Source organism: Protopterus annectens, chromosome 3.part1, assembly GCF_019279795.1.
Source record: "Protopterus annectens isolate FY-2018-M chromosome 3.part1, PAN1.0, whole genome shotgun sequence".
NCBI classification, from domain to species: domain Eukaryota; kingdom Metazoa; phylum Chordata; order Ceratodontiformes; family Protopteridae; genus Protopterus; species Protopterus annectens.
Window position 1 is genome coordinate 1,228,639,623 of NC_056732.1, and position 23,323 is coordinate 1,228,662,945.

Here is a 23,323-nt window from a genome sequence, read left to right on the forward strand (position 1 = left end):
GATGAGCTATACAATTTTAAATCATCGACAAAGAGAAGATGAGAAGTCATTATACTTTGTTGTTTTCTAGAAGCCAAATTATAGCCATGACCTAAGTTGTTAAGTAAACAGCCTAATGGATTAATGACAAGGTAAAATAGCAATGGTGACAGGGAGTTACCCTAGAATATCCCCCCTTTGGATTTTTATCCCTGGGATAATAATCTGTCCTTTATCATGGCTTAATTGCAAAGTGGTCTGCCACTGTTTCATGGTTACTGTAATGTAGTCAATCAGTGTAGGGTGTATCTTATACATTTTTAAGCACTCTTTTATCCATGAATGTGGAATACTATCAAATGCTTTTTTATAGTCAATCCATGCCATACTTAGATTCTTCCCTTTCTTACAGTTCTCCACTAACTTTAACAACAAATGATCCTTTGTTCCATATGACTTTCTTTTATTGCCCTTTTGTTCTACTGCCATAATTGAGTTTTCTTCTAAATGACTATAAACTCTGTCAGCGTCAGTCCCTATGTATAGTTTATACATCGTCAGAAGACAAGTTATTGGTCTATAATTTTTAAGGTAGCTTGCAGGTTCACTCTTATGTAAGAGCATCGTTTTTCCTGTTGTTGACCAGTGCGGTGTCTGTTCGGGGTGTGCATTTAAATAGTTCTTACTCATGGCTAGATCCTCATGTAAAGAAGTTAATACTTTAAGCCAAAAGTTAGGTACTGCATCTGGGCCTGGGGTTTTCCAATTAGAGGCTTTTCTCAACTTTGTTTCAATCTCTCTGGCTGTTATTTCATCCCATTTCATATCCTGTACCTTTAAACTTCTTTGTCTTTCTTGTCCTAAGCACTGTCCTAAGTGAGCCTGCTGATGTGAAGAAACAAGCAAAAGGAATAATGACTTCCATGGCTGCATGGATGATGGCTCCCTGTTGTCTGCTCTCTCCAACTCCACAGGTGGTCTCATATGAGATCAATGTATTGAGGGATTTCAGTGGGCTCAAGATTTGTGGGTGGGGGTGCTCATGGGTAGGAAGTTGAGAGACAAAAAATAATGTAAAGAAAAATATTTCTGTCAGGTGATCTGTAAGTTCACCTGTCTTTAGAACACTGGGTATAGAGGCAGAGCCAGCCTTTGCAACAGTAAGGCTCAATATGGATGATTTGGTGGGATCCCTCAGCTGAATCCTCACTTACCACCCCCAACCCTCCTGCAAACTGCATGCTTTCTGGACTTAAATCTATTTCAGATTAGGTATGAGCAATGTATGCTACAACTGCATATTAAAAAAAAAGTTATTTACAAACTTATACTTTGTCATAAGACATGTTAAAGCAGAAGTAAACTATGGGATTCCTCAGATCCAACATCTCCTGTAGTTCCTCTCAGTGCCTGATTAACATACATAGGTACTCTACAAGTGTCTTGTTTTATGGACCACTAAGGCCCTTTGTCTCATGCTCCATTAAGTGGATGTACCCTGGTTTAACAGTAAACATGGTCCCAAACTCTTGTAGTACTGCCCACCTCTCCTGAACCCAGGCAGGACACTGCTACCCACTTCCTCCTTCTCCTGTCCCTCCAACAATACTACTTTTTTATCTTTTCTGTCTCACTTGTTTTTTATTCTTCCCCTCATGTGATTCATGCCTTTCTCTCCTTCACATTCTATGCCCACTAACTGTACCTACTGTAAATACTTTTATTTTGTATATTTTCTCAACAGAGACGTCATACAATCCAGTGTGATGACAATGTATCGGTACTCTTACTGATTTTACTGACTGAATTCTTGTATAATGCCTTCTTCTGATTGTGTTCATTTATGCAATGTATTGTCCTAGTTTAAAACCTCTCTGCTTGCCTTACCTTAACACTGTTGTACTGATATTGATTAATGTCTACTGTTTCTTTGGTTGCATTCTCACAGTACTGAGACTCACAATGGTCCAATTCCTCTACCTTGGTTAACAAGCTTTAGCTAACCAGCCAAATAATAAATAAATAAATTAACTTTGCAAGTTAAGCACTCCACACTCACTAGTGTCCTTGGAAGGTGCTACAGACAAGACTAAGCAGGATTGTTGCTAAGAAGGTCCAATTTGAAATATGAAACCCAATAAAATGTTATGACTCATCACAGTTTCCATCTGTCTCCTGCCATGCCCAATGTCCTTTGATGCCAAGAAGCACTGGACAAATGAATCAGTGGGGTTGCTCTTAATGATTGTGGAAAGACTGGAGTGCTAAAAAGAGCAAGAAAAATGTCCAACCTTCAATATATATTCATATCTCATATTATCCCTTTCTTCTTTCATGGGCTTACAATCACCTCTCATACTTGCTCTGAATGACTGCCATTCCTTACCCAGTTAATTCTCAAACCTTCTTTTATTTATTTTATTTTATTTCCAGTTTGATGATCGGGGAGATCCACTGGGCTTAAAGAGCCCGTTTTCAGTGGAGGCCTGGGAAGAAAAGCTCCAATAAGACATAGTACAAGCTCCATAATATGAAGTACAATACATAGTGGAAACAGAAACAAGCTAAGCAAATTTTACATACAAAATAGCAAAAACTAAACAAAAGTTAAACAGCAGCTTGGAGAAGGATGTAAAGCATATTTACATGTTTAGTGGTTGAGAAGAGTAGTACAAGGTTAAATTAATATAGCAATAATCCACGCCTGGGTGTGGGTAATGCGGGATTTACCCACAGCATCAGAGATGTTGCCAAAAGCAACGGAGAAAGCAAGATCTCCGTTGCTTTTTACTGTTTTGCTATGTTAAATGGGTTTAACATAGCGAGATAGTTTTAAAATAAGCAACGGAGATGTCCATTGCTTATTTTAAAGCTGTCTCGCCATGTTAAACCCATTTAACATAGCGAACAGTAAAAGCAACGGAGATCTTGCTTTCTCCATTGCTTTTTAAACCTGTTTCGCTATGTTAAATGGGTTTAACATAGCGAGACAGCTTTAAAATAAGCAACGGAGATCTCCATTGCTTATTTTAAAGCTGTCTCGCTATGTTAAACCCATTTAACATAGCGAGACAGGTTTAAAAAAAAGCAACGGAGAAAGCAAGATATCCGTTGCTTTTTACACATTGTGTCGCTATGTTAAAGGAGTTTAACATAGCGAGACAGCTTTAAAAAAAGCAACGGAGATCTCCATTGCTTTTTTTAAACCTGTGTCGCTATGTTAAACTCTTTTAACATAGCGAGACAGTGTTTTAAAAGAGACTTATACTAATGGAAAAAGTCCGGGCGACCAGACCTTTTTCCATTAGTATAAGTCGATTTACAACGTGCACGCTGGCCAATCAGCGCGCACGTTTTGGAATATTAATGGGGGGTCATGGTATAATACAGAGGTTTAAATCATCTGAGAATGATATAGAAGTAACATTAGCATGGATGAGTTCTTTATGCATGAATATTAGCATGAGTTAAACTAATACAGAGGTTTAAATCCTCTGAGAGTGGTATAGAGGTAGCATTAGCATGAAGGCAGTAAATAGGGTTAATCAATAGTGTGTAAGGAAGAACAAACTTTGTGAGTTATAAAGTATTTATGTATTAAGCAGGTTAGGTAGGTGGAGTGCAACTGCATTTCCATTTTTGGGAGAGGTAAGAATGCAGCTGGGTTTTGAAGTGTTCAGAGTTCTCAGAAATTCTTACAGATGGAGGGAGAGACATTCTTACAGCCAAAGTGTTTCCACAGAATAACATAAAACTGTTGAACTTCCTCAGAATGCTTAAAAATAGCAATAGCAATAAGCTCATGTCATTCCTCAGAAATGTCATTGTTCATTCATCATCCCACTATTAACTAGTTCTGAAAGTTTATTTTCATTTAATTATTTGTTAAACCGAGCAGCTGGACCAATATGAGCAGCTATTCCCAGCCATATCCCAAGTCAGAATGGCAGCAGTACTCATTACATGTAGGGATAATTTAGTAACTCAGCATCATGTTTTGGCAGGAGGAAGTCAGAATGCCTGAAGGAAACACACACATGGACGCAGGCAGAACATGCAAATCCTCACAGTTTGTTCAGCTTTCCATACTTCCTCCAAAAAAACTCTTCCCCAGTCCACTACGACCATTTTCTAGCATTCATTTTTTTGCTTGCCCTCTATTTTGTATATGACTCTGAAAGTGTGATACCCCTGCAGTACATTTAGGAGTGTACTCATAGATACATTTCTGGTTCTGTGTTCTGTTTTTCAGAAAGGTTTTGCGCAATTTAGAAGATGCCAACGAGGTGTGGTTTTCACCAGAATGAAAATTAGAAATTGCTGGACTTTGATAGTAGAAAAACTAGTTTTCTCTTTGGAAGAGGGATGCTAAAAAATCTAGAACTGTGGAAATTGGAGCAGAGAAGAGATACAAATCTCTTTGTAGAGTAGAAATTCTTTTCCATTTAATTCTGCAAACCCTCCTAGTAGAATCTTTTTGACAGGACAAAATGATATGTTGGATCAGTTGCTCTCTAACCATCATTGGAATTGGAGAAACCATGGGGACAGCTTGAGGTCTAATATGTACAGAATGAGATAAGAGATCTGGACTGCAGTCCAGTACCCAGGATGGTTACAGAGGATGAGGCCATAGAAAGGGAAACCAGATCTTATGAGGCCAAAAAGGTGCAATGAGGATCACTGATCTCTTTAACCAGTAGGCTTTCTGCAAAAACCTGGGGTGTAGAGGTAATGGGGATAAGTATAGTGAAGACCAATGGGCCAATTGTGGATTACCACATCTCTGAGTGACTCCCCCAGTGGAGAGATCAGGGCAAAGGACCTGTCGCACTTGCTGTTGAAGGGGGAAGTAAGTAGATCACAACATGGCTGGCCCCATCCTAGAAAATTATTTTTGCCACCTTGACAATGAGAGACTACTTGTGAAGCATCAGTATGGACTTGCTTAATCTGTCTGCAAGCATACTGGATTTCCCCTGATATATGCATTGCAATGATAAAACACCCAAAAGCGATCACCAATTGCCACACTCTCATTGCCTTGCAACAAAGATGTAGGATCTGGTTCTCCCTATTTGTTGATGTACTAGACCACAGACATATTGTCTGAATTCCAATTGTCCCAGAGGGAGAGCATCTTGGAAGTCTTGCAACACTGGAAGGACACCTCTCATCTCCAGGATTTTGATATGCGAATTGGCCTCTTGAGGGGGAACAAGCACCTTTGATTGTCCTTCTCAAGAAATGCCCCCCACCTCATATAGGAAGCATCCTGGGTCACTGTGGCCACTGAGAGAGGTAAAATGAAAGGACAGCCCTGAAAAATTTCATTCAACTGGATCCACCACATTAGATAATCCTTGTAAATTTGTGTAATCTTAACTGGGGTGCTTAAGGGCTGTTGAAGAACAGACCACTGAACTGATAGGTTCCCCCATAGAATTTGCATATGATATCTGGTCAATGGAACTAGAGTTATTGCTGCTACCACTGCTGTTAAGGCCTACAAAACCAGTCGTGCTGGTGGAGACGAATGTGAGATCACTTCCTTTACCTGGGATCTGAGGGTCTTTACTCTTGTTGGAGATAGAGACACTATCTGATTGACTGTTTCTAGGCAAGCACCTATGAATTCCAAGTTTTGTGTAGGGATGAGATGCGGTTTGTTGTAGTTGACTGTTATGCCCAAGATGGTGGCACAACTGGAGCAAATAGTCCCTTGCTTGTAGAAGTAGATGTCTGGTCAGAGCAGTCAGGAACCAGTCATCTAGGTATAGAAACATTTAGAATCTCAGCAATCATAGGAAAACTGTTACCACTGCCATGCATTTGGTAAATACCCTAGGGGCTGAGGTGAGACCAAAGAGCAGTGCTCTGAATTGGCATTGACTGCCTCCTAGCCAGAGGTGCAGATATCTTCTAGAGGACCTATTCATTTTGAAGTGATAGCATGCATACTGATGATCTGTCAAGCACATCCAATAGTACTTTCTTAATAGTGGTGGAATGGATTGAACTGTGACCATCCATAATTTTTAGTATCTTACATACTGACTTAGTTTGCTGAGGTCCAGAATGGGTCTTAAGTCCCCTGTTTTCTTTGGCACTAAAAAGAACCTTGAGTAAATTCTGGATCCTATCCAGTCTGGAGGGACTTTTTGGATGACTCCTTTTCTACCAGCTTTCTTATTTCCTGAGCTGCCATGTCTCTCTGATTGGGTGGAACATCAGGGACCTTCCTCATTTTTGTAGGGGGAAATTGATTAAATGGTATAGAATAGCCTATGAATATGATCATCGGCAATCAGGAATCTTTTGTGATGGAAGCTCAGGCTTCTAGGTACAGAGACAAGTGAACCTGAACTACCTCCAGAGAAAAACAGTCAGCCAAATTTTCAGGAGCACTCATAGGGTTTATGCAAGATAGAATCCCTTAAACCCTAGTTTTGTGGGCCACTTCTGCTGCGAGTGTGGCATCTTCCATTAGAGTTCCCCCCTCTGCCTCTGGGAGAATCATTCCCTCTTGCATTTTGAAAAGGACCTTGGGATTTTGGAAACCACATTTTACTACCTCCTCACTGATTCCATGAAAAAAGTCTCTGAGGGGTAGAGAAATGGATCCCAGTGGCAGACAAGGTCTTTCTCTCCTGCTCACTTCTAGAGAGCATTTATTTTACTTTTGAGCCAAACGGAGAAGATTCATCTAATGAGACAATGATGAATGAAGACTTGAAGGGCTCCGCAAAGTTGGACAATCACATCCAGGTATATCTTCTGATGTCTATACCTAAGCCAGCTGTCCTTGAGGTGTCCTCTGCAGCATGGGAAATTAACCTCATGGATGCATTAGATATGAACTGAAGGGTGGCCAGCTGTGAATAAACCTTATTGTAGACATCCATGTACATGGACCCAGAAAGAGACTTGCAGAGTTCCTTTATTAAATCTCTTTGTAATTTTGTAAAATGCACCAAATTAGTTAGTTATCTCAGGCCAAATGTTGCTGAGGTGTAGATGCACTTCCCAGATCTGTCCAAGGCCCTAGACTCCCTATTAGAGGATGGGTAGATATGCTCTGCTCTACAAGCTCTTTCTTGGTGGATGCTGCCACAACTGTTGCTTGTCCCCCTCTAGTTTAGATGATGAACAGGTGGGGTACTTTGTTTATATGCTTTATTACAGAGAAACACATCAGGATGGATAGCCACATTACAAAATATAAACAAACTGATTAACAGACAGACTACACAGACATACATGCTTATATCTCAACAGTTAATTACAAAATAGCAGTCAGGCTCACACGTGCTCAGTATTTATACACTAGTGCAAGCCCCTAGAAAGCTTCTTCTTAAATCATACATACATATTGATCTTCAACAACCATAGCATCTACTGGGACTCCTTTACTCCAGTGTGCCCTGTCTTTCGGGGGGCTAAAAATTTATCTGGTCACTAAGGGATTGGCTCGACAGTATATAGTTCCTTCCATGTCCTGCATGAAACCAGATCTATTAGCTTATCAGGTGGAGGGGTCACCCAGGATGCAGCTGAACCAGACCCAATGGCCGCCAGAAACACTGACTCCTTCTGGGAAGGGGGTTTGGAAGACCATCCACCTTTTTGTTTTAAAATTTCTAGTATTTCTCCAAAGGAAATATCCTCCAGTGGGACTCTATGGGACCTTTCCTTTTTATCAAAATAAGTGGCTTCCATGAGACATTCCTGAGGGGAATTCAGGCGTCTCCCCTTACATGCTCTCTTCCTAGGTACCTCATCAGTGGGACAGTCTGATGAAGTATGGGAAGTAGCCAGGGAATCCCTAGAGACTGTCTGGAGGGCCAATCGTGTAGGCTGCCCTGGTAGAATAGAGGAGAGAGGCTCAGAACTCAAATTCAATGCTAGAATAGAAGCAGGATCCAAAGGGGCAAAAGTGTCCTCTCTCTGAGTAGAAAGAAAGCCTGTAACACCAGAGCCAAAGACCCTGCACTGATGAACTCTGAATTCCCTCAGAACCCCACTTCAAAGAAGGAATCGGACCCAAGCTGGCCAGTGCCAAATCCTGTAGGGGCAAAGACGGCTTTGAAATCTTTGGAGTTGACTCCAATCCCCCATAGCCCGTGCCAATGCTTCAGCTCTGAGAATCCTCCCACTCCAGCAACATCAAAGCCGGGTGACTCAGGAATGTTGTTAGAGTTGAAGAGTCACATGTCTTCGGATCCAGTGAGGACACCCTTAGAGTTCTTGGATCCAAGGGCTTCGAAACTGGTGGTCAGATTGGAGAAGGAGATATAACTATTGGTTCGGAGGAGCGCAGGCTCACGGGTTCAATGGGAGATGGCACTGGGATTACCCTCTTCTGAATTTGAGTTCTGAGGAACTTCCTCATCATTCTGTCCACTTCTGCTTCAGACAACCTCCTGGAGGACCTAAAGGAAGAGCTGGCAGATCGTGGCCTGGAATGCCTCCTGAGTGTTTCCTAAATAAAAAAGAGAGTAGAGCCAAGGGGAAACCAGCTCCAGTGAAAACCTCAGCAACTGGATCTGATGGGACCTTAGTTTTGATGTAGTCGGGTCCAAAAGTGTCATTTCCAATTTTTTTGAAATATTGGCGGGTGGCTCAGAGGAGAGAGCCAATGTACTAGAGCAGTCCAGAGACCTTTTCTTAGAGTAATTATCCTTCACGGTAGAATCAGTCTTCCCCTTTTCAGACTTCTTAGATATGGCTTGAGCCCCACTCACCAGACAGGAAGAGGAAGATAGAAGAAGACCTTTAAAGGCCAACTTATTCTTCCTGTCACTAAGTGCCCTGGAGTGGAATCCAGCAGAAACAGAGAAGTCCATGTCTAAATGGGCTGCACAAAAATAGTACACACACTCCCTGTGGGCATTTGAATTGGGGATCTTATCTTTGAAATTTAGTAGGTTTATCAGACACTGTAATAAAGAGTGGTGAATAAAGAATAGAAATAAAGATTTTTTTTTTTTTTGGAGAAAATTATTTGAAGGGTAAAATACCAACAATGTTAACTATAAATACCCTGTCAAGGGTAAAAAGAAGCTGAAACATATATGGCAGTGTGTTATTCTTCAGTTGTATTGGTAAAATCTGGAATAAATACTCTAGTATGTTAGAATCAACAGTATCAGTATAGCAGAATTAAAGAAGGAACATAAATTATTCTTAATTCCCAGAAGTGTTTCTATTTATAAAAACAACTATTAGTAAACATTTGCCTTTACTCCTAACATACTGTTATTTGACCCCAAACCTTCTAGCGTTTGTGTATAATCTCATTTAATTATTCATGAGCATTGTATTTTTTACTGTTTGGTAAGGTCTGTTTCAAAGAACATTCCTGTCTAGGCCTCCAATAAAAAGTCCTCCATTTAGCTGGACTGCCCAGTTAACAAAACATGCATACATATCTGCATACATACAAATGGGTCAGATGTGAGGCCTCATAAAAATTTTGCCTTTTTGCAAATGTACATAGCAGTTCATAACATGTACATTCAAGATTAAGCTTATAAGCAAATTAGGTAAAAAAACAATTAATGCAATAACTTATTTTGTAGGAGGTAGTCCCTGATGCATCTTCATGACTCACATGCTAGCCTCATACTCTATAATCCTCACTCAGAGACTGTATTTCTGATAACAGTCTCCAAGAACACTGAAGTGCCTCTGATTTGTCTCAGAATTCTGTAATGTCCCTTGTAAAATCTAGAAATATATGAAAAAAGTGTTTGCATTACATCTGCAAATTAATACTAGTAATTAGATCTACAGATTTATTCTTTAGAACATTCAAATACAAATATCTATCTATATATATATATATATATATATATATATATATATATATATTTATATATCTAATAAATATGTATGTGTGTATATATGTATATATATATATATATATATATATATATATATATATATATACATAGATATAGATATTTGAATGTTCTAAAGAATAAATCTGTAGATCTAAAGGTATATATATATATATATATATATATATATATATATATATATATATATATTTATATATCTAATAAATATGTTGTGTGTGTGTATGTATATATATATATATATATATATATATATATATATATATATATATATATATATATCTTTACATACACATATGGGTGTTCAACTTACAAGCAAAAACATCCAAAGCTGACTGAAACCATATTGACCACATATAGTTAGAAACATGGAAGTCAACCTGTCAATATGCATGTACCAAGAAAAAGCCTTGGGGCATGCAAATTCTCAGTTTTTAAAAACAACATAAAACATTGTTTCTACACCCCAACTCCCTACTAATTATATATGCTAACTTCAAAAATCATACAAACATGTGGTAAAGGCAAATTTCCCAACCCCTAGATTTGTGCGATCTTGCACACCTGTTGATTAGCTAATTACACGACCATATGCAGTCAAATAGGCAGCTTTTAACCTAATACTCATTCGACCTGGTGACTAGCACACACACATATCTATAACTACTTTTACTGTTCCTATCTCTGCTTGGCTGTCATTTGCACATAAAACCTGTGATTCGCCTCTCCTTGATTGTTTCACGTGTTTCCTTCCTTCTACTTCTCTGTTTCCCACAATAAGGATACACACCACTATCTCCAGATACGAAGATAATCAGCCCAGTTCCCAAGATATACACCAAAGTTAAAAAAGTAAAGGGCAACTCAAATGTCACATTTTCTTCATATAGAGTTTTCTTTGTCTTTAATCTAACCCCAAGGGTGCCACTTAAAAGCAAAATATAACTGTCTGATTCATCCTAAAGCTGTTTTCCTCTGTACCAGGTTGACACTGTTTTATTGTGAAATCACATATTATTTCTTCTTATATTTAGCAATGAGATGTCATCTAATTCTAATAGTAAGCACTGAATCTACACAGCTAATATCAAATAGAAAATGTAAAAAAAAACCAACATTGAATTATATATATTTTTTAAAATATGTAATTATATTAGGTATTAGGCAAGAGAGGCTGCATTCCAGTGCACTCTTGTTACACATATACTAAGTCTGAGGTGTACTACATCACAGATAGAAGGATTTTCCAGCCAAAAAAAAACAAACTTCCCCTTTAAGTTAAATCAGAGCAAATTTAATTCAAAGGAATGTAGAGTTAAGCTCCAACATTTGCAGAGGAGTGCAGTAATCTGCAAAGCAAGATTTATTTAGTGTGTAAATTTCAACCTGAGTTTTGCATATTAATTTCAAAAGGTCTGATATTTCCTATACATCCTACAGCTCAGTTTAAAAACATTTGACACAATGATGTAATACCGGTTTATATAATGCTGATTATTTATTTATTGTTTGTTGACCAGAAAAGCCCAACAAGGGCAGAGCCTATTTTCAGTGAAGGCCTGGGGAGAAATGCTCCAGACACATGCTTTGGAATGTGGGAGGAAACCGGAGTGCCCAGAGGAAACCCACATGAACCCAGGAAGGACAAGCAGACTCTGCCAGAAGGCACTCCAGTTAAGAATTGAACTGGAGAACTTCTTGCTGTGAGGAGACAATGTTAACCAGTGCACCACTGCGCCACCTATAGTGTGTCTCTAGTACTACTGCAAATACAGCTAAGACCTGCCTTATACATATAGGGCATTTCTTGTAACTATCAGTGCTATAGACAGACTATTTAATTTTACAGTTGACCAACAAATCCACAGTTACACAAATCCTACAGGGAAAGCACTTGGGTGAAAGAATCAAACGCCATTAAATACATGTATTCAACAATGCCTACCAGACAGTTATAAATATCATTTTAGTACAGCTCACAGTCATTCCATATTCTGGTAAATACCATGAATTTTCTTGCTGCACATTTTCTTTTCAAATAAATATATTTGTCGTTGTACAAGTCACTCCAATAATGCATTTTTCCATATAAATTCAGTTACAAATTGTATCTGTCTACATTTAATGTAATGGTTTTAACATGCAATGTTTTAATGATTACTTCATTTGTTTTATATTTTTCGATCAACAACTACACAAGAATCATTTTCTACTTTATAGAGTTTGTTTTGTCATAAACATTAGTTACACAGTATTAAGTGTTCTGCCATGTGAATAGAAGCACAGTTCCTTCTATAGCCTTTAGATTTCCACTAGAAACTTTACTTACATGAGAAGCAGTGCCAGTTTCTTTTCTCCTACGGCACTATTTTTTTTTCAGGAATTGCATTTTTCTAACTGAAAACAGCCTCTGCATTTGAATGCCTTCACATGTACACAGAACATACATCCTTTTGTAAAGTTCATGTTTTATATATATATGTATATATATATATATATATATATATATATATATATATATATATATATATATATATATATATATATATATACATACACACACACACACACACACACACACACACACACACACACATATATGTGTCTATTACCAAATTTTAAAATTTCAAAACATCGAACCTCTGATTAATGAACCCCAGAGGATCAAGGTTTTGAAATATCGAAACTTGCCAATGGAGATCGCTGTACAGTTGAGAATGGGAACTTTAACTTTCTCTTCACTGTAGTGTGACCTCGGAGTTGGTATATTTAAGTAGCCGGGGGTGCAAACATGGAATTATAAGTTTTAATGTTTTAGATTTTTTATTTTAGTTTCGATTTTTCGAAACCTTGATTCTCTGGGCTTCGGTAATCAAAGGTTCAATGTTCTAAACTTTTGAAATTTAGTAGTGGTTCTATATATATATATATATATATATATATATATATATATATATATATGTGTGTGTGTGTGTGTGTGTGTGTGTGTGTGTGTGTTTATTTTACTTATCAGCATTTATTTAGCAGGAAAGTCCATCTGAGCAGTGTTCTTTTTCAGCAGAATGGGAGAAAAGCTCTATTATGCAGCCATCATGGACATCATTTGCATTGTTTCATCATTTACAGCCAGCTTATTTCATGAGCAGCAGTTCCATTATTCAGATGTCCTTGACAGTGGCTTCATCATTTACAGAAAGTTTTGATTAAAAATAGCATATGGGTTATATATGAATATTTTTTAATACAGGGATGTATATGCAGTGCAATATTGTCAGTATGCATAGATTGTCAGGTTTTATAGGTTCATAGGTTCATAGGTTTATACTAGGCTATCTGCCCTAAGGCATTTATAAGCCTAGCCCAAATTTTTGTGGCTTACGCCACCCCTTATATGAAAAAATACTGTGCCCATTAGTTTGTTGTGCCTCTGTCCAGCAGTGACACAGAGATGATTCCCGGGGTAAACCTACGATCTCCCATCCACAGGTCTAGATTTCTCTTGAACAGAGTCAGCGAGGTGCTCTGCCTCACATGGACCGATTCTATTCCACAGCATAGGAGTCTCTGAGTGATAAATCTATCCCTCCAGCATGTCCTATTTATATTCGTGCTGTAAGGTTTAAGTCGCTTGCTCTAGTGGTTTTGGTGGATTTGGATTTTGAGGTGGAGCATGTCCATTAATTCCGGGTTGGACATGGCCTTGTATGTCAGGCACATGTCACCTCTGAGCAGATGGTATGCACTGAATAGAGCTGGAGTTTCTTCAATCTGGCAGCATATGACAGATTTTGGAGTCCCTTTATCCTTTTGGTGAGGAACTTTGGGGTCTCTCCAATTGCTGCAGATGTCGGGTGAGATACATCCCGAATGGGGCATTGTACTCGATCATTGGTCTGATAAGTGAAGAGTACAGGGGAACAATGACCTCACTAGATCTGGATGTGAATCCCTTCATGATCAGGTGGGCAATGTAGAAGGTCTTTCTAACCACTTTAGCAACGTGAGTGTCAAAAGAAAGGCCACTGTCAACCTGGGTCCCCAGGTCCCTGATAACCTCTTCTGTGCTAAGTGGATTGCCACCTATATGGTAGCTTGGGGTTACCTTGTTTTTCCCGAAGGGTATGACTATACATTTTTAACTTCAGGCCATGGCTCTGGCACCAGCTATCTGTTTCCGTGAGTCCTTCTGAAGGATATCCGTGTCCGATGCATCTTTCCACTATGGCCCAGTTTGCAGTCATCTGCAAACTTTGTCAGCCAAAGTCCTCCCATGTTGGCCTGTACTTCTGAGAAGTAGATGCCAAACAATAGGGGCCAAGGACCGAGCCCTGTGGGACACCACTTGTGACTGGCTTGGAGTCTGACATAGCGCCAGCAACTCTAACCCTGTGGGTTCTGTCCTTAAGCCAGTTTGCAACCCATCTTGTGACATATGGGTTTACATTTAAGCTGGTAAGTTTTTCTACAATACCCGAGTGGGTATTGTGTCGAAGCCTTTGCAAGGTCAAGGTAGGCTGTATGGACTGCCTTTCCTCATCAATGGCCTTGGTGACTGTTTCAAGAAGTCGACCAAGTTCAAAAGGCATGATCTTCCCTTGACAAAGCCAAACTGGGTCGGGTCCAATGTCTGCAAGTCCCCTATATCTTTGTTTATGAGCTCCATTATGATCCTCTCCATAGCTTTGCAGACTAGACTTGTTAAGCTTATTAATTACCAGGGTCTGTAGAGCCGCCTTTGTGGAGTGGGACCACAGTTGCCGTGCGCCACTCCTTGGGCACGTATCCTGTGGTAAGGCTGAGATTAAACAGCTGCCTTATGTGTGGTTTAATTCCTCATTTAGCTCGTGTAGCACACAGCCGGGGACACCATCCGGTCCCATTGATGCTGTGTTTTTAGAGAGAGCAGCTTTCACCTGCGCATTTGAGATGTCCGGGAGGCTACACTCAGCTGGGATAGTTATCTCTCCTTTAGGGGAGAGGGGTGATGTTTGCACTGAACCTGTCTGCCAGTATGTTGGCAATGTCTGTGGGTTCAGTGATTTTTGTATCATTTTGGACTAATTCTGAGCATATCTGGGAGTTTCCACCCAGGTTCCTAACATAGCTGAAAAAGGCCTTATGATTGTCCTTTGAATCCATGGCAATTTTTCTCTCAAAATTGGCCTTAGTTGATTTTATGAGTGCTCGTATTTTTTTTAATAATGATCAGGGGTGACTTCCTTATGGATTTTGTTCTATCATGTAATAGCTTTCTCCTCTTATTGTAAAGTTTGTTAATGGCTGGGGTCCACCAGACTGAACGTTTGCCCTTTGTGGAAAGAGTCTTGGTTTTATTTGGGATTGCCTGATCCATGCAGTCCTGGAGGTGTTCATAGAAGGCATTTGTAAGGGCTTCCGCAGCTTGGGTTGTGGTTTCCACTGGCTCAGGGGCCTTGAAGGATACCACACCAGTCTTGAGTAGTGTGAAGTTTGCTTTAGAGAAGTTCTTCACTATGGTCTTTTTGTTTGGGGTGGGGCGGGATGTGGATTTCCAGTGAGATTAGTTTATGATCAGATCTCACCAATGAGGGATATACTTCCGGTGTGGAGCATTTTGTCCCCATGTTTGTGACAATGAGATCTAGTATATTTTCTCCTCTCGTGGGAACAGTGACTAGCTGTTCCATGGCATTTGAATTTATGAACTCCAGGAACCGTTGGGCTAGAAAGTTAGGGCTTGAGTAATGTTCCCAGTCTATATTCGGTAGTTGAAGTCACCCAATATGATGGTGTTTGGAGATACATTTATACCCTCCAGTGTCTTCAGGAAGGCTGTGTGGGGTTCCTGAGTTTGAGAGGGTGGCCTGTAGCATGCTACAATTTGTAGAGCAGTTTTGCCTATGGTTAGTTGCACCTGGATGGTTTCCCACCAACCTGGAGGTGTGGGTATCCTTTATGAATATGGATGCACCTCCTTTTGTGTGGTCCGGTTTTGGGGCCAGAACGCATGATATGAGGTAAAACCTAATAGTGCCAGGGTTCTCTCAGGAGCCTTGAACCAGGTTTCAGTTACAGCACAGACATCGATGTTCTCCATACTGAGAAGGGCCTCGGCATTTTGAGATTTAGACTTCTGGCATTGAGCAGCATTACCCTCAGTTTCTTCCCATTTTTGTTTTCTAGGGTGGTAGGTTACCTAAGATTATGTGTTACTACAAAGATTTCTTCAAAAACAAATGAGACACAGGAAGATAAGGTAGTTAGAGCAGCCCAAGGAAAGGAAGATAAAGGAGATGATTTGATAGAGGAGGGTATAGTTGTGATAACAGTACATTACAGTTTATACAGCAGAGATATATGGAATTAATTCATATAGCTATATTAGCATCAGTTTAACCAGGGACGGTGCAGGTACAGAGCCATTTATCTATCAGGTCTTGCTTCAGCTGACATTTAAAGTCTTTGAGGTTACAGACTGTTCTTAAGTGGCGTGGGATGGTATTCCAGCTATTATCAACACAGTAGGAATACATTCATATCATACATTGTTGTTAGGTTTAGTTATGAACAGTAAAGGTTTGTAAGATGAACACAGAGGTCTCTTACTAGTGTAATGCTGAATGATGGGGTGAAGGTTGTAAGTAATTGTGAGTTCAATAGAAAATTACTTCACTCAAAATTGTAAATTTGCTACTTTAGTGTAGCATTTTTCTAGATGGGTTGATTGAGAGGAGTTGAGATTAGTTAGGATAGGACAGGCATACACTATGGTGGGATATAGAAAAGACGTAGCTACGTTTTGAGTAGCAGAGTAAGTGAAGTAGTGTTTTATTCTGTAGAGGTAGCCACACATATTACAGAGGAGTCATTGGTGTAATGTACTATGGTGGCCTCTTTGACTGTTGTGTTTTGGTCATTGATAAATAAATTAAACAGTAGTGGTCCTAGGATGGAGCCTTGTGGGACTCCTATGGATATAAGAAGGAAAGAGGCAAAATCATGTTGCCATTTCACTGCTTGGGACCTATTGGTGAGATTAACTTAGAAGCCATTTAAGTGAGAAGGGTGATAGCCCATAGGAAGAGAGTTTAGTTAGGAGAATTTGATGACTGTCTGCGTTGAATCTCTTGGGAAGATCCAGAAATAGTGATGAGGGGAAGAGTTTTAAGTGGAGCCCAGCTGATCTGAAATAGGTTGGACATAAACATTTCTTTTTTGAAGTTACCAAGGTTTCTGACTGTGTTATATTGATGAACCTTGTGGGGCTGTTTAGGGCATCTGGTTAAGAAGCTTTGCTGGTGGTTGCTTAAGCTATTAGGCAAGGTACCACGTGTGGCAGCATTGTTTGTAGTGGATGTTAGAATCCAGTCTAGGATGGATTCTTTAGATGTGGTCTTGTTAATTGTAGCTGGAATCTTGGTCAGTTGAGAGAAGTCATATAGCTGAATTGAATTTGTTGAGTTTTCTAGGTCTATCTTTTGCCATTCAATGTTAATGTCTCCTATATTAATGTCTCCTAGCAAGATGGTTTCCAGTCTTATGTCAGCAAAGATCCATGACAGGATCTCCTCCATGACTGGAATGTGGTTGCCAACAACATTCAAGAAACATGGAACAAATTAATGTAATACAGATACACTGCATGGTCCAAGGCTCTATTACAGAGGAATAAAAACAGTTGGTAAATGGTTCTTAGGCAGAAATTTGTTTAAGCAATTCAGATACAGAGAATGGTCTAACATTGGCTATGAATCAAAATTGCATAGTTTATATAGTACATGCACATATGGGTAGTATTCATAGTCATTATGCTTAAATTAAGTGGGTATTTGTGTGGGTTACGAATAAGTGTAGCTCAGGAATGCTTCAGAGACAAAAGTTGCACCAAAGTGAAGCTGTTACAAAAGGTACAAAAAATATTATGCAAATGAAGGAATAATGAGATTTGAATGAGGGATGTGTAAAAACTATGCAACTTTTTTTTTATTAATAATAATATTTTGTCCCCCTCTGGACAGCATCACACTGGCCTGGCCCCCTAATGCCCCATGTCCACTCTGGCTCTACCAGCTTGTCTCCAACCCCCTACTGACTTACTTGGATATTGCTGGGGCCAGTTGTGGATCCTAATGACATAATTGGGGCTCTGCTGTCTCTGTTTCCATCCATTTTTCTTTTTTTTTTTAATGATATGCCCTACTCATTCCCTGCCCCTCCTCCCACACTCATCAATCCTGTTCAAGTGCGATTCCCCTCATTTAGCCATGCGTCCCTTAATGGAACATCATTTACAATCACCCTCCCTGTCATTTCACCAGTTACCCAAGTCACTAATCAAACCCAGGTTGACTGGGCCATAGTCATAGGTTCATAGGTTCATTGGTGTTTACTAGGCTCATGACCTCAGGGGCCTTTTTAAGCCTAGACATGCATCCCAAAACTCTGACAAGTTCTGATGCCCTTGATAGGTGCAATCAGGGGGTTGGGAGATGAAACATTTACAAGCAGGGCCCTGGAGGATGAACAATTTACAGGTTGCCTGTGTCCATTAGAGACACAGGTATCAAACCAGGGATGAATTTCCTATTTCCCATCCAATTATCCAAGTTTCACTTGAATAGGGTTAAGGAGGAACTCTTCTTCACACAGCTGGGTAGCCTGTTCCACAGATGGGGTAGTCTCTGGGATAGACGCCTGTCTCTCCAGCAGGTCCTATTTATATCTCAGGCAAGGTTTAAGTCTTTAGAACAGGTAACTCTGGTGTTGTTTGTTTTGTGGATATGGAAGCGGTCATCAGAGTGGGGTCTGAAAATGCTCTGTTTGCCAGGCATAGATCTCCCCTCAAAAGCCTGTAGAAAACAGAATATAGAGATAGGGCACTGAGGCAGTCTGCACAGGACATTTTACTTACACCCTGTATTCTTTTAGTGAGGAACCTCTGTGGACATTCCAGTTGTTGGATATGCCTGGTTAGGAACATAACAAAGGGGGCATTGTACTCAATGATAGGTTTTATGAACTCTGAATACAGTGGAACGATGACTTCCTTGGACTTAGACGCTATAGCTTTGTTTATAAGTTGTGCAGTATAGAATGATTTCTTCACTACTGTAGACACATGATGGTCAAAGGCTAGCATACTGGATGACATAATAGTTAAGGTGTTTACCTTACAAACAGAAAGTGTAGGGTTTGATTCTCACATAGGGTATTAGCTAGGCTTAAACTGGCCTACAAGAGTGATTATCCTCGTACTAATCTATAAATTTATATGCGAGTCCCTAAGTGCCTGACTACGGGGTCAACTCTAAGACTGTTGTCAATATGATAGTTACCAGGGGTGGATGACTTCCCAAAGGATACTATTATGCATTTCTTGGCATTTAGTTTTAGTCCATGGCTCTGATAACAGTTATTTGCCTGTGTCAGTCCTTCCTGAAGAACATTTGTGTCAGTGTGGCATTCAATGACCGCTCCTAATTTGCAATCATCTTCAAATTTAGTCAGACAGAGTCCACTGACATCAGCCTTGACTTTGAGAAGTAAATGCCAAAAATAAGCGGTCCAAGAACTGATCCCCAATGGACTCCACTTGTGACTGGCCTCTTTGTAGAGGTGGACTCACCATTTCTAACTTCCTGGGTCCTACCTGTCAGCCAGCTGGCTAGCCACTGGGTGACATACGAGTTTGTACCTAACCTCTTCAGTTTGTCAACAATGTCCAAGTGGGTATTGTGTCAAATGCATTGGCCAGGTCAAGGTAGGTAGTATGAAAAGTTTTGCCCTCATCCATCGCTTTGGTTACCTTCTCAAAGAAGTGCACCAGGTTGAGTAGGCATGATCTGCCCTTGACGAAACCAAACTGGATGTGTCCAGTGTCTGGAGGTTTACTATATCCCTATTGATCATTTCCATGATGATTCTTTCCATGGCTTTACATATAAGACTAGTGATACTTATGGGTTTTCAGTTTCCAGGGTCTGTAATAGCCCATCTTTATGCAGAGGGATGACGGTTGCTGTTCTGCATTTATGAGGCACGAAGCCTGTTTGGAGGCTACAGAGGTCCTGATAGGTCATGTTTCATGCTGCTTAGAAGATATCCTGTTATACTGCCTGGGCTCATTGATGCAGTGTTATTGGTCTTGGAGCATTAAGGACCTGTTCCCTAGTGGTAATAAGGGGAGTTATATTTGATGGTATTTCCTGATGGAAGGTTGAGGGGGAGAGGGGGTAAAGTTGGAGCTGAATTTATCAGCCAAGAGGTTTGCTATATCTTCTGGCTCAGTATAGGTGGTCCCATTTATGATGAGCTCTGCACACAATTGTGTATTGCCTTTAAGGTTGCAGACATAGCTAAAGAATGCCTTGTGGTTTTCCTTGGCCTGGAAGACCAAACCTACCTTAAATTTGGCTTTGGTAGACTTTATTTGTCCTATGAGATGTTTGTTTAGTTTGATGAGAGTGCTTTTGTCCTGCTGAGTGCTGCACCACCTAATTGCTGGCATGATTTTCTTCCTTCTGTTATGCAGCCTACTGAATCTGTGTTACCACCAGGGTGGCTTGTTTTTTGAATTAGTTCAGTACGTCTTCCTGGTGGGTAGAGCTGCCTCTGTGTTATTAATGTGCTATTAATGTGCTTAATGTGCTCGTACAGGGTTTCTGTGAATAGTTCTGCATAGGCAGCAGTGTTCTCAGGGTTTATGGGGGCTTGAAATTTTGCCAGGTTATCACTTTATACCACGTTAGCCTTGTAGTACTTCCTGAATATTCCAGGTTTAGCTGGGGGCTCCAGGTTTTATTTTTATTTCAAAGGAGATCATTTTGTGGTCTGACCTTATGGAAGACATTGTAGTGGGGGTATTCCTCTATGCCACCGGCATGGCCAATTATGCAACTTTCTTATGAATATAAAGTGCTTTTCCACCTTTATGCCATTAGTTGCTTTTTGATAGACAAGTTTGTCATGTCCAGATGGGTTATAAAAAGCAAATCAGAGCCTTTCTATCCACTTTGTAATTCACGAACATGCTCAGTTTCACAGCAAGATTGGCTGTGTCCTGCTGTGAATGGTCATTTCAGTTGTGCCAAAACCTGGTGCTTAAAGTGGCACTTGCCAGTCTACAAGAGGAAGATATGAGCAATGAATAACTCTCCTCACTTTTGCAGAGCAGAAGTTATTGGGTAGATTTAGAATAGACAAAAATGTAATAAAGGCTTTGGCAAGTTTGTACAGCCCATCAATGGGAACTGGAAGAATGAGTGTCCTTTCTGTACCTGAGGATATCAAGGCATGTATAACCCTCAGCATACTTGCCAAGGGGACCTTTTGTTGCTCAGCAGGGGACATGTTGGGTATCTCACAGGCTTCTGCCTTGAGGATATTGCAGTAGTTTCTCAATATATTCTTGGCACATATGAATATACATATCTATTTCCAGTGTCACCACAAGACCGAGCTAGTGGTGTATGCTTCCTATGGAATGTCATGCATTCCTGGGGTGTGTGGCACAATAGATTACACTCATGTTGCTATAAGGGCCTCATCTGCTTCATGAGGAGAGTGGTACCAGAATAGGGAGAGCCAAGTAATATGTGATGCATCACTGATGTTTCAGCCTAGCACCCCAGCAGTGCCCATTATTTTCACAGCTGGCCCACAAGTTTTCTGTACTAACTGTTTCTACAAGGAAGGATTCCTCATGGTTACCTGGCTGGTAAGTGCAAAGCATTCTAATGCTGTTAACCAAACTTATTTCTGTAATTACTGAGTGATATAGGTAGTACTGAATAATCTCTGTTTTGTTACATGTCCCTTCCCTGTTTTGTTTTCCAGGTACTGCATGTTATGCACTCAAATCTTAGCTAATGACACAAATCTATAACCCTCAGAGAGCTGCTGGGGAGTGCTTTAACAATGTTCTCTCCCAGATGTGGATAGCCTCTGACTGAGTGTTTGGCCTGCTTAAAGCCCATTTCCATTGCCTAGAGGAGTAAGGGAGACCCGACAGTATGTGCCTGATACTGCATGGATGATGTCTACTGCCTGCAACTTTCTAATCTTCAGTCTGGTGGGCAACTGCCACAGCCATTCACTAATAGTAGCAGTGTAGCTCCCTCTATCATTTGTCCTACCAACGATGAAAGGCAACAGAGGCCAGCTAAAAAAAAGTAGCATGGCAACCCTCTGGCAGGCTTGTGCATGATACATGGCGGCACAGAATAGGCATCATCTAGTCCACATCTATGGCCATGGCGTTGCCTATGTGGCATTCACTATGTGACAGTGAAAAGTTACAGATATAATGACTGATGCATGCTGTGTTATTTGTGGGCTATGCTGAGTTGTGGTTGGTCAGCTTACACTGTAGTCCAGACAGTTCTACAGATATCATACACAACTGTATTGGTCATATAGTATTAGCAACCATCATTTTACAGTGATCAGTGGTCAGTGTCACAAGTGCTATTCATCCTGGCAGACTTTGTGTGAATTGTACATGAACAGGTGTTCTGAAGGAAGTTTAGGACTGTAGTATGTGTATTTCAGTGCAATGCAGGGCTACTTACTGAATTTATATTTACCTGCCAAAAGAAAGGTAGTTGTCTTTAATCACAAAATATGCCCTTGCTGTTGCTATTTTTTCCTTGTTCTAAATGCTGTCAGTTTCTTTTCTTTCAGGCATAAGGAGTAAGTGCAGCATTTGTCCTGAGTGCAAAGTTACTTATTGTTGAGTAAGATCTATGTTTATGATGTTCTAAATTTAACCTGGATTTGGAAAGTGTCATGCACAATGCCCCCAATCTGGACATTGCATGAAAATCTGAATAGTTGAGAAATATGCAAACCACTCAGTTATTTAGTAATCTGTTGTAAAAAAAAAAAAAAAAAAAAAGCTGCCCCTGCACAGTGTATCTATAAACTTTAAAGCATGGTTAGCAGAGAACATGCTTACTCAACTAAGGCTAGGCTATACCCTTGGAAATGATTCACCTGGATGCTAATTAGCTACCAGAAAAATACATTTAGAAGCAAGGCGAGACTGTGTGCAAATTAAAAAAACACACACATTCTGAGCATGAGGGTCAGCATTGTCCCTAGTCTCCACCATTCCCATGTACTGGCACATTTCCTGACATATATCCTCTAGTATTCTAACCATCTCTACCTGCCTCTCAGTGTCCGCAACCTGGACCTAAACTATGTCACTGCACATCTGTGGCTAAGCAGACAAGACCTTGCATGTCTCTGGAGCTAACTATAAAATATGTCATCACCTGTTACCCCTGGGTACAGCTACCTCCAAAAAGGTAGTCTCTTCATCAAGGAGTTTAGGCTGTGCAGTAAAAACAGGTGTTGACCTATGTGTGCCTCTCCCCTTGATGTAATGCCATTTCCTGATTATGCTGAGTGTATAAGCTTGTTTCACTGCCTATGGAGTTATCCACCTGCTGTGGGGTGGGAAACTCTGCCAGTAGACTTTGCGACTATGTGTCACTGTCCTT

At 40.2% G+C, this 23,323-nt stretch overlaps 1 protein-coding gene across 1 annotated transcript in view; it reads right to left on the bottom strand.

Annotated features, from left to right (window-relative positions):
* LOC122797762 (serine/threonine-protein phosphatase 6 regulatory ankyrin repeat subunit A-like) overlaps positions 1–23,323 on the bottom strand; it is a 2,341,865-nt gene that overhangs the window by 682,701 nt on the left and 1,635,841 nt on the right. The window lies entirely within an intron of this gene.